General features: G+C 40.7%; 2 long non-coding RNA genes across 2 annotated transcripts; both read left to right on the plus strand.

The window, feature by feature from the left end:
• The first annotated feature begins 350 nt into the window (after positions 1 to 350).
• Positions 351 to 1,824, plus strand: LOC110017317. Its single transcript, XR_002292690.1, has 2 exons — positions 351 to 901; positions 1,433 to 1,824. It is a non-coding gene; the product is annotated as an uncharacterized LOC110017317 (long non-coding RNA).
• Positions 1,825 to 6,856: 5,032 nt separating this feature from the next.
• On the plus strand, positions 6,857 to 8,983 carry LOC105356655. The gene is made up of 4 exons (XR_910756.3): positions 6,857 to 7,349; positions 7,441 to 7,520; positions 7,595 to 7,731; positions 7,960 to 8,983. It is a non-coding gene; the product is annotated as an uncharacterized LOC105356655 (long non-coding RNA).
• The last annotated feature ends 260 nt before the right edge of the window (positions 8,984 to 9,243 follow it).

Genomic DNA, 9,243 nt, shown 5'->3' on the forward strand with positions numbered 1-9,243 from the left:
ATTAATTCCTGGTCTGTTGGTTCATACTTTGTTTTCAGAAAGTCAACGCACAGTTAAGGAGACCACATTCACTGCCAGCTCATGTTTACAATATTCAAATTCAGCCATGGTATCATTACAGGTCCTCTCTGCATGTCAATTTCGAGACAAACACCAGAAAAAGTTTGAGGCAACGTCGACTGGAAATTAAAATTTCAGAAATTGGTTCCTGCCAATCAATATGCCGAGGAAGAAGAGGGAGAGGCAATGTAACGGAAACACGCGGGAATGGAAAATAATGAGGCCAAGAGTGCAGTAAGGATGATGATTAGAGTGACAGTGACTGGGAAGAAGAGGAAAGGGGAGAGAATCAGGAAAAACCCAAACTTACCCAGTCTCTTCTGCAGCATCACTCCTTACAAACTGCCAATCCACACAACGGCGCCTCTATCCCTCCATCCCAACCTCCCTCTCACATTCATATTTCCTCTCCTTCCCCCTCTTCTTCCTCTGTGTTTGCATAGACTTGAACTCCTCTTCCCGTGTTTGTCCCCCAGCCAGCCATGAATCACATGGAGTTCAGAGACCCAGAGGCTGCCAGGGCCAACTGCTGGTCATAACAAGTGGCTGACAGCTCTATTTAGATACGACTCACAGGCAGCCTGGAGAACCAGCCCAGACGGAGTGACACATACACACATAAACAGTGCGAAAGGCAGATATGTCATAATAGACGCCATGCTCCAAATGAATACAGGAGAGACGCAGTCAATGGGATTTTTTTTTTCTTGGCCTTAGGGTGAAGATCCAAGCATTTGTTTTTCTGGAGATTTTCCACATGAGTGGGGAGGGAGATGGGACCCTAGGGATGGAGGGCCTTTGGACCTCCCCCCTTCGTCATACATCTCTCATCAGCAGAAGGGTAAAGTATAGCCTTGCTGATTGATGCTTCACTGTTATATTAGGGCTAATGTTTGTCTTTGACCTTTCACCTGGACACGACTGCTAACCTCCTTGACTTCAACAGAACGTCTTTGTCTGCACTTTAAGATGCAGCAATGGAAACTTGCGTTGCACGTTTTCGCCTTGCTCATTAGCGTCAGCGGTTTCAGGAGAGGACAGCAGTTTCGCAGGTGCTGCTGCTTGTTTACTCCAGTGGGTAGTTGTAGAAAGGAGTAAGGGGGGGATGAAGCCCTCTCAAACTGACAGCTGGGGAGAACATTTATGAAATAAACATGGCCTGATGCAACGCTCAGAGCTCTGCTTGGCAGTGGCCTTGGAAGCCGGGCGAATCATCAACCCCTCCTTCACTGCCTTCTTTCATTCTGTCTCTCTGTCTGCAAAACCTATACTCACTGACACACACATTCCCCCAGAGCTGTGGATACAAAGGTGCTCATGGGCCTAATGGGGTCAAAAAGACTGTAAGTCAATTGTAAATCTGTCTCTCCAGAGCTTACTCCAGAGGAGACCATTGAAGTCTTCCACTCTGCTCCAGAAACACAATGGAAAGGGTGACAGAGGCGTCAGGTTACACTGCGAGGGAAATCGTTGGGAGAGTTTGAAAGTATGCTGCAAACACAGTGAAGATAAATATTGCAGGGCGTCCTGCAGACTGCTGCACTGAGAAGGCAAGTGGGATCAATTGAGCTCTTGGCTTGGAACTCCACATAGACTCTTTGTTCTTTAACACAGACATGCATGCAGACTGTTGTTATAGCGGACCTGGTTAGGTCCATATTTCAGACAAATCGTGCATTTCGTGGTACAAGCACAAAATTTGGCATTGATACCTTAAGGATCCCCTTGTTCAGAAACGCATATCAGCCATGAGAAAACCCAAAATGGTGGCCACTTGTAAAGATGGCGGATTTTCTTGTGTGCTTTTCAAAAACAGGTGATCCTTGCCAAATTTGGTGCTTGTACCACAAAATCCATGATCATTATAATTTAACCGGCTCCATTATTAGGTCCAAACTATGAAGGCATCTTTCAGACAAGTTAAATTCACGTCTTTTTACCTAATCACTTTTGGAGTTAACAAAAAAATGTAATATTTAATTAAGGCCATGTCACACAGCCGCTACGCACATGTTGCACATGTGAAAAATTGGTCATGCGTGAATAAACTTGGAAAAAGTGAGAAGTTTTGGTCTTTACGTGAAATTCTCAAAGATGCATCACGAATGACACACCTTATAACCACAGAAGAAGTACGAAAAAAACCACGCAGAGAAAACTTAAACCAACGTAGAGCATGAGCCGAATAAGAAGTTGGAACAAAAAAAAACAAAAAAAAAAGCAACAAAGTTTTTAACCATTTATTTGCATTATATGCAAACAACAAACTGTATAGGGTTAATTTAAAATCAAAAAGTTACAGCTCCCTAATATGTCAAAAAGTAGCTTCTTTTGCTCAAATTAGTTTTTACAAAATTGTTAACATGTGGTCAAACCTACAAGTTTTAATCTGTTGACTTTTTATTTAGTTTATTTTTCAATCTTTATTTTTTTTTAAATTTAAATATAAATAAATAAACCTAAAAGTCTAAAAGCAACTGATAATAGCTGATTTTCTTGTATATAAAAAATATACTGACACCAATAAAAAGTGATGTTGCTCAAAAGAGTGCAGAATAGTAAACCTAACAGGTAATCAATAGGACAAAGCTTGTTCTAGTCGTGGCCTTGAGATGGTGCTCATTAGAAATGAAGCAGTATTGAGTGAATCAATTACTTTATTATGCATCCGATTCCTCAAAGAGTCGACCCCCACCACCTTGAACTCAGGGTTTAATGCCTCACAAACATCCAAAACTCTGACTAATGCGCTGAGCAGCCCCGGCTGTTGATAGGAATAACATGGCCCGGTAACTGTGGAGTAATGGCCTCTGTGTGCAATTATTTCCACCAACGACCGGAAAGAAAAGTCACTTGCTGGAGTAACAGCTCCCTGGACGGGGGCCCTGCCGTACTGACTGTGAATAGACACAGGTCGGGTGTTTGTTGAAAAAAAAAAGGGAAAGCTAGCACAGTTCTGTTTGGAGTGCACAGAATATGTCTTTAAGAGCATGGAGAATGCGTGATGGAAGACTTTGCTTCATAAAAATTGTTCTAAAGGTGACCCCAAAACCTTCCCTTTTCTACTGAAACTTGGTATGAAGGCTAGTTTTGACACCAAAGCTACAATACTTTCTGCGCAAAAGGTGCATTCAAATGCCTTAATTTTTTTCAGAAAAATTGTTAAAGACTGACTGATGGATTTATCTCTAAATCTTTAGTCTCGCTCAATGTGCCTTATAGTTCAGAGCGCCTTATAATCTGATGCGCTCTTAACTATGGAAAATACAGTGTTGTACGGTAATGGTACTTTTGACCCTCTGCCTTTTTTAGCAGAAACTTTATTTTCTAAAATTTTATTTTTTTGAACTAACAGCCAAGCTGCTGAAATAAAATGTCCACCACATTGGATTTGCAAATATGGTTTTCTTTCCAACCCAAAAAACCTGTACTCTAGAATCTAAATAACGGCTGAAATAAGTTTTAGTATTTGACAAAGGGGGAAAAAACACCCTCCCCATATTTCCCACAAGCAGCATTTTCGAACAGCTTAAAAGGAGTTCTGGTATGAAGCTTTAAAGGCTCGGTTTACACCCAGACATCACCCATCTGCACATATCACCAAGAGGGATCTCAAGTTTCTATATTATTTTTTTTTTAAAACTGTGAGTAAGTTAATCAAAACAAGTCAAGGGGCAAGAATATGATTTCCTAAAACTAAACAAAACTCCTCAGCTGAGCCTGAGTTAAAACAAGTAAAAAAAACTGCACGGAAAGAATAAAAAAGCACTAACAAAACAATCCCCTTTGGCTATGAAGTAAAAAGAGCCTAAAAAGTTCAAAAGTTTTTTACTGAAAGTCCACAAAGTTTTTAACAGCTATTAGGGTTTGAAGGTGTGAAAAGACTTTTCAGTCGCCATGTCCAAAGCTAGTTTGCCACAGTCCATTATAGAGGTGGTTGTGGGGATGTAACTGTTTGATCAGAACCTATACACTAGAGTAAACATTTGAAGCACGCCAGCAAGTCTACATAAATAGACAAATAAAATTAAAGTAAAATAAAGAAATATTTCAGAGCATCCCAATAATTTTTTGCGCTTCCAGTGGTCTTTTAACGATCATTATGCCATTTTTAGCTAAAATCAAAAACTTAGTTCTTCAGCTCCAGTGTTGACATTTTACCATAACTCTTCAACTGTTCACAAAATTAATGTAGTTTGAGCGAATTCTGAAGTGCAGAAAAGAAGCCTTGCACAAACATGCAACACTTTCATGCAGTGGAGTGCTCACATAATCAATGTAAATCAGCTGTTTTGTTAGTCAGCTAATTCATGTTGATTGCACAAATGGTCAAAGAGCTACTGTATGTCAAAGAACGTCCTATTTAAGTGTCTCTGGTGGAGTCTCCATTGTTAAAGGGTTAATGAGGTCAAATCAGCTTCTTAGTGTGAATATTTTAGCTTTTTATTTTTAAATGTTCCTAAGTTCCAAATTTCCCATTAAAAAATCCAAAACTGGTTCCAACTGAGCCAATAGAGTTTAGGCATAAAATCCAGCCAGATTAATCTGAATAAAGTAAACAATGAATCTGACCAACAATCGGCAAAAAACTCAAACAAAATACAATTTCAAGTCCCACTCCAATGATCTTTTTAAGCTATTTTTGACATGTTCCCAGTGGTCTCAGTTAGCCAAAATAAAATAAAAACAACTGTAGTTTTCTAGATTATAGTTTCTGCAGAGCGGTGATGGTTTACTTGAAATTCACCTCTGAGTTGTGGACAGTTGGTGTGGGGCAACCCTGCCCCCCAAACCTTGTGGCTGAGAGCTCTTTGTTTACACTCTCCCGCTGCCTTCCAGCATCTCATAGCCCAACGGTGCAACAAAAATGGCGAGCAATAATGGAGCTATCTAGCCGTAGAGGTTTGAGCCAGATTCCAGCTCAGATGAGGAAAATAAAGAGGTTCATGGATCTATTTGTCTGTAAGTGGATGCATAAGAATGAAGCGGTCCGGGAACTTGTGCCACGCCCATTGTAGTTATACATAACAACTGCAGCATTTTTTTAAATCTGTTTCTGATTCACAACAATTTGAATAAAAAAATACTCAGAAACACAATATAAAGCTTTATTTTATTTATATACGTCTTCCATCATTAAAAAGAGCCACATGTTGAAACACCAAAGAACAACATTTTCATTGGAGTGGGTCTTTCAGCTTACACAGACCAACATAAACACCGGCAACAAAAATGAAATTCTGGGATAATATGCTGTTTATTGCAGCACTTATGAAACATGTGCTCCGTGGTGCTTTTCCTCTCAAATGAGCAGCTTTCCACTTAAGCCCAGTCTAATTAATGAAGCCTGTGTGTGTGACGCAACCCGGTTCAGGCATGGCTGGCAGGCCTTTAATGCCTCAGGACTCAGGGAAGGTGGGGGTGTCTTATCCTGGCACAACTCCAATTAGTCTCCTTCTAAACTTCTTACTGTAAAAATTTCCATATTTCTCCCACAGGCCGAGGGAGAGCAAAGCAATATTTCTGGCAGGAGTGAATGAAGCAGCGCAAGGGAATCTCCCTGTGAGAAAAAAAAAAAAAAACCTAAGGGGGGCAAAGCAGTAAATTTCAGCTACTTTACGGCGGTGTTTTCAAGATCTGAGGAAACCGAATACAGTGCGGATATAGCCTGGACGCTTATTAAAACCAAGCCTTTTGTAATAGGAGAGAGGCTTGTTCTGCTGCAGCAATGCCTGCCAAGAAAGGGAGATTTTGATGAAACGGCAACACTAGACAAGTGAGACGAGATTAGCCGACACCTGAAACACAATGTGGACAAGGGAGGCGGCGTGCTTCAGATTATGAATGTAAAGTGTTCACGGATTTGTCAGAACTTTCTGCAAGTTGCAATGTCAGGCTGGATATTGTTGGAAACAGTTTTTTAACCCTTTCAAACTGTTTTTACTGATCTAAACAACAGAAGCTGCAGCTCCAGTGTTGGCGTGCTTTGGACTACAGTAACTCTTCAACCGTTGACGCAATTAACGTAATTCCAGGGGATTCTAGAACAGAGAAAAGCTACTTTGCGCTAAAGACCACGTTACTAAGTATTTTCCATTTTGCGCATTTTCCACGTGTGAAATTTCGGTCTTTTGTTATACATGACTGACAAGGGGCTACGTAAAACATGACCAACAAAAAATCAAGCTAAAACACGGAATCCTCGCAGTTTTTTTAATCAACCTGATTTATTAAATGTCCAGTATTGTGTAAATTGGGTTTTTATAATTTGAAAAAGAAAAGTAAAAATAAGTCAGAAGTAGATTTCTGCCATAGGTTTACAGTGAAGTTTCAATGGTCATGACTTGATAAGGTTCTTGACAGAATCCATTGATGTGAAAATCCGGTTCCTGTTGTGTAAACCTGTATACTGAGTTCACGCAAATACAGTGAGTTGAATTTAAAAGCAGGAAAGTGTTGGTTTTGCATCCATGTAAAACCTGAATATTGGAGTATAAGACATAATCTGTTAGGATTCTCCTTTGTAATCATTACTACTAAGTTAATTTACCTTTTAAAATTTAGTTCCATCAAAATGATCATGCAAAGGCTTTTTTTTATGAAAGCTCAAACCGTTCTTTGTCAGACAGTGTTTTCCAGGGTAAATTTATTAGATAAAAAGAAGAAAAATACATTTTAAATTCAATATACAATGATATTTATATATCATTTTATATGTATTTTTATTGCTTTTATTGTTTAATTGATTTTATTGTTTCTTTATTGTATCATATCGTTTCTGATTTTATGTTAAGCACTTTGGTTGCCTCTGCTTTTATAAGTGCTATACAAGTAATAAATTGATTGATTGATATAAACATACTTTTATTAAAATTGGGCTAAAGGTACATGTATTTTGGGTATATATTTGTAGTAAACGTGTAGGTTTTAGCAAAAATTGCGTAACCAGTGGAATATTCTCTGATCTGCTGTGCTGCAAACGTGACTTTGGAAGCTGCAAAGGCCAGGGAGTTGTCCTGAGGGTTTAGCAATGCATGCTACAGGTCTAAACATAAACCATGCAGCTCACATTGCAGAAGCCCAGAGGAAATATAGAGTTGAGATAAGAGTTTGAACAAACATTTCCGTGATTCTTTGCTCATGTGAAGGTCTATTCTGAGCAGATTGAATGTGAGGTCAGAGAGAGGATGTTGTGTCTCTGGCTCCTTCCCAGGCTTTCTTCTGTTTACATAAAGGAGCACCACAGCCAAACAGCAGCAGCAGGCGCTCTCCACTGACTTACTATAGAGGTAAACAAGCAAATTAACTGCAAAAGTCTTAATTAAACACAATTTTTCTGTGAAACGTGACTTTTAAACATATTTTATGATCTTCCTTCAGGCTTTGAAAACATGTCTGCTGCTACAAAAGAGTTGAAATGGAGATTTCCTCACCTGATATTCTTTACAGGAAGAGATCGGGTATGCGTCTCCCAGAGCTCAACTAAGAAACATGAGAAACTTGTTCTCATGCTCATTTATTGTGACATTTTCAGCGGAAATGGTTAGGTGATGTGAAAACCCTGACGGAGGTCTGACAGTCAGCTCTGGTTCGATGACGGCTCCACCCAGTAGAGTGGGGATCTTCGGAAAAGTGGAAAGATCCAGATGATTGGCCGTTGTTTCTTTGTTGGTAAGCACTTGGCTCAGGCAGCGGGATCGTCAGCTGGGAGGTGGACAAGAATAAGGACACAAAAAACTGTTTGAAATTGTATCCGAGACACACCTGCTCTTAACAGGTCTCATGAAAATCACGATTCCATTCATTGGAGGACGTTGAGAAAGTAACACCAACTTCACAATAAAAGCAGCCAGACTTGCTCCTTCTTTGACCCTATTGTGTTTGCAACACTCCTCCCAGGCCGCTTTCATCAAAGGAAGACTCGTCTGCTTTGGAGACCCGCCCTTCCATGGACATCTTATGGCCGGAAACTGCTGAGACTTTATCTACACCTGGTCCAAATATGACCGCATCGAGACTCCTTTTTTTTGACCCTGCAATAGACTGTGGCTCAGTTGGCTGCATGTTGGACTGGTGCATGGGAAACCAGGGAGTTGTTTCCCAGGGGGCTTGGGTCTTTGAGCAAGACCCTTTGCGCTACCGGCCATCTACAGTATGTAGCCACAAGGGGCCCGAGTCTGGCATTCCACCTGGGCCGGTCCCCAAACCCTAGTTTTCCATGTGTTAGTTCTATGCTTAACCAACTTAGCGCTCTAAACCTCTAGCAGGATACAAGCCAGATTTCCTAACAGGGAACTCAACATCACTAAAATGATATGAAAATGGTGGAAAATTAAGAAAATCAGTCTTCAACGTTTTTTGTTGAATTTGTAGCCAACATGTTCTCCCCGTGCATGCGTGGGTTTTCTCCAGGGACCCCGGCTTCCTCCCACCATCCAAAAACATGCTTCATGGGTTACTAAGTTGTCCATTGGTTTGAATGTGAATGTGCATGGGTCTGTGACCCTGCGACAGACTGGCGACCTGTCCAGGGTGTCCCCTGCCTCCGCCCATAAGTGATAGGCTCCGGCAGCCCCCGTGACCCCGAAACGGATAAAACAGAAGAAGATGAATGAATTGTAGCCAACTGGAAAGTCCCAAATGTTGCACCATTTCAAATTCCCACTGGAGGCTGCTGGAAAGGTGAACAATTTCCCATTGGTTCTCATGTAACTGCCACACACTGGGCAAGCTGTGTAAAACCACTGTATATGTAATTTAGTCTGGATTTCTTTTAGACAATTTAAGGAATTTGGAATTAATTTGGGCCAAACTTTCTGTAGCAAATGTTCTTATGCAAGAAATAAATAAACATGAATAATGGCTGAATTGGATTATGATACATTCTGTGAAAGAAAATAAAACCCCTGGTGAACCCATCAAACCCAGTTTTTTCTTTGCTAAAGAAACATCCTCAAACAGGTCCAGACCGGCTGAAAGCCGCAAGCCACACACTGATGGTAAAGAATCTCTGTCATCCGGCAATATTGAACTACATCCTGACAGTCGAGGGAGCAGCCGAGACAGAAACACATCCCTTATTACTCTAAGCCCTGCCACCAGCTTGCATTGAGGCTCTGCAGATTAAAACTGGCACAGTGACATAATGTGACCAGTATGGATTTTTGGCCCCCCCAGCCACAC

The sequence above is a fragment of the Oryzias latipes genome, chromosome 20, assembly GCF_002234675.1.
Source record: "Oryzias latipes chromosome 20, ASM223467v1".
Lineage (NCBI taxonomy): Eukaryota > Metazoa > Chordata > Actinopteri > Beloniformes > Adrianichthyidae > Oryzias > Oryzias latipes.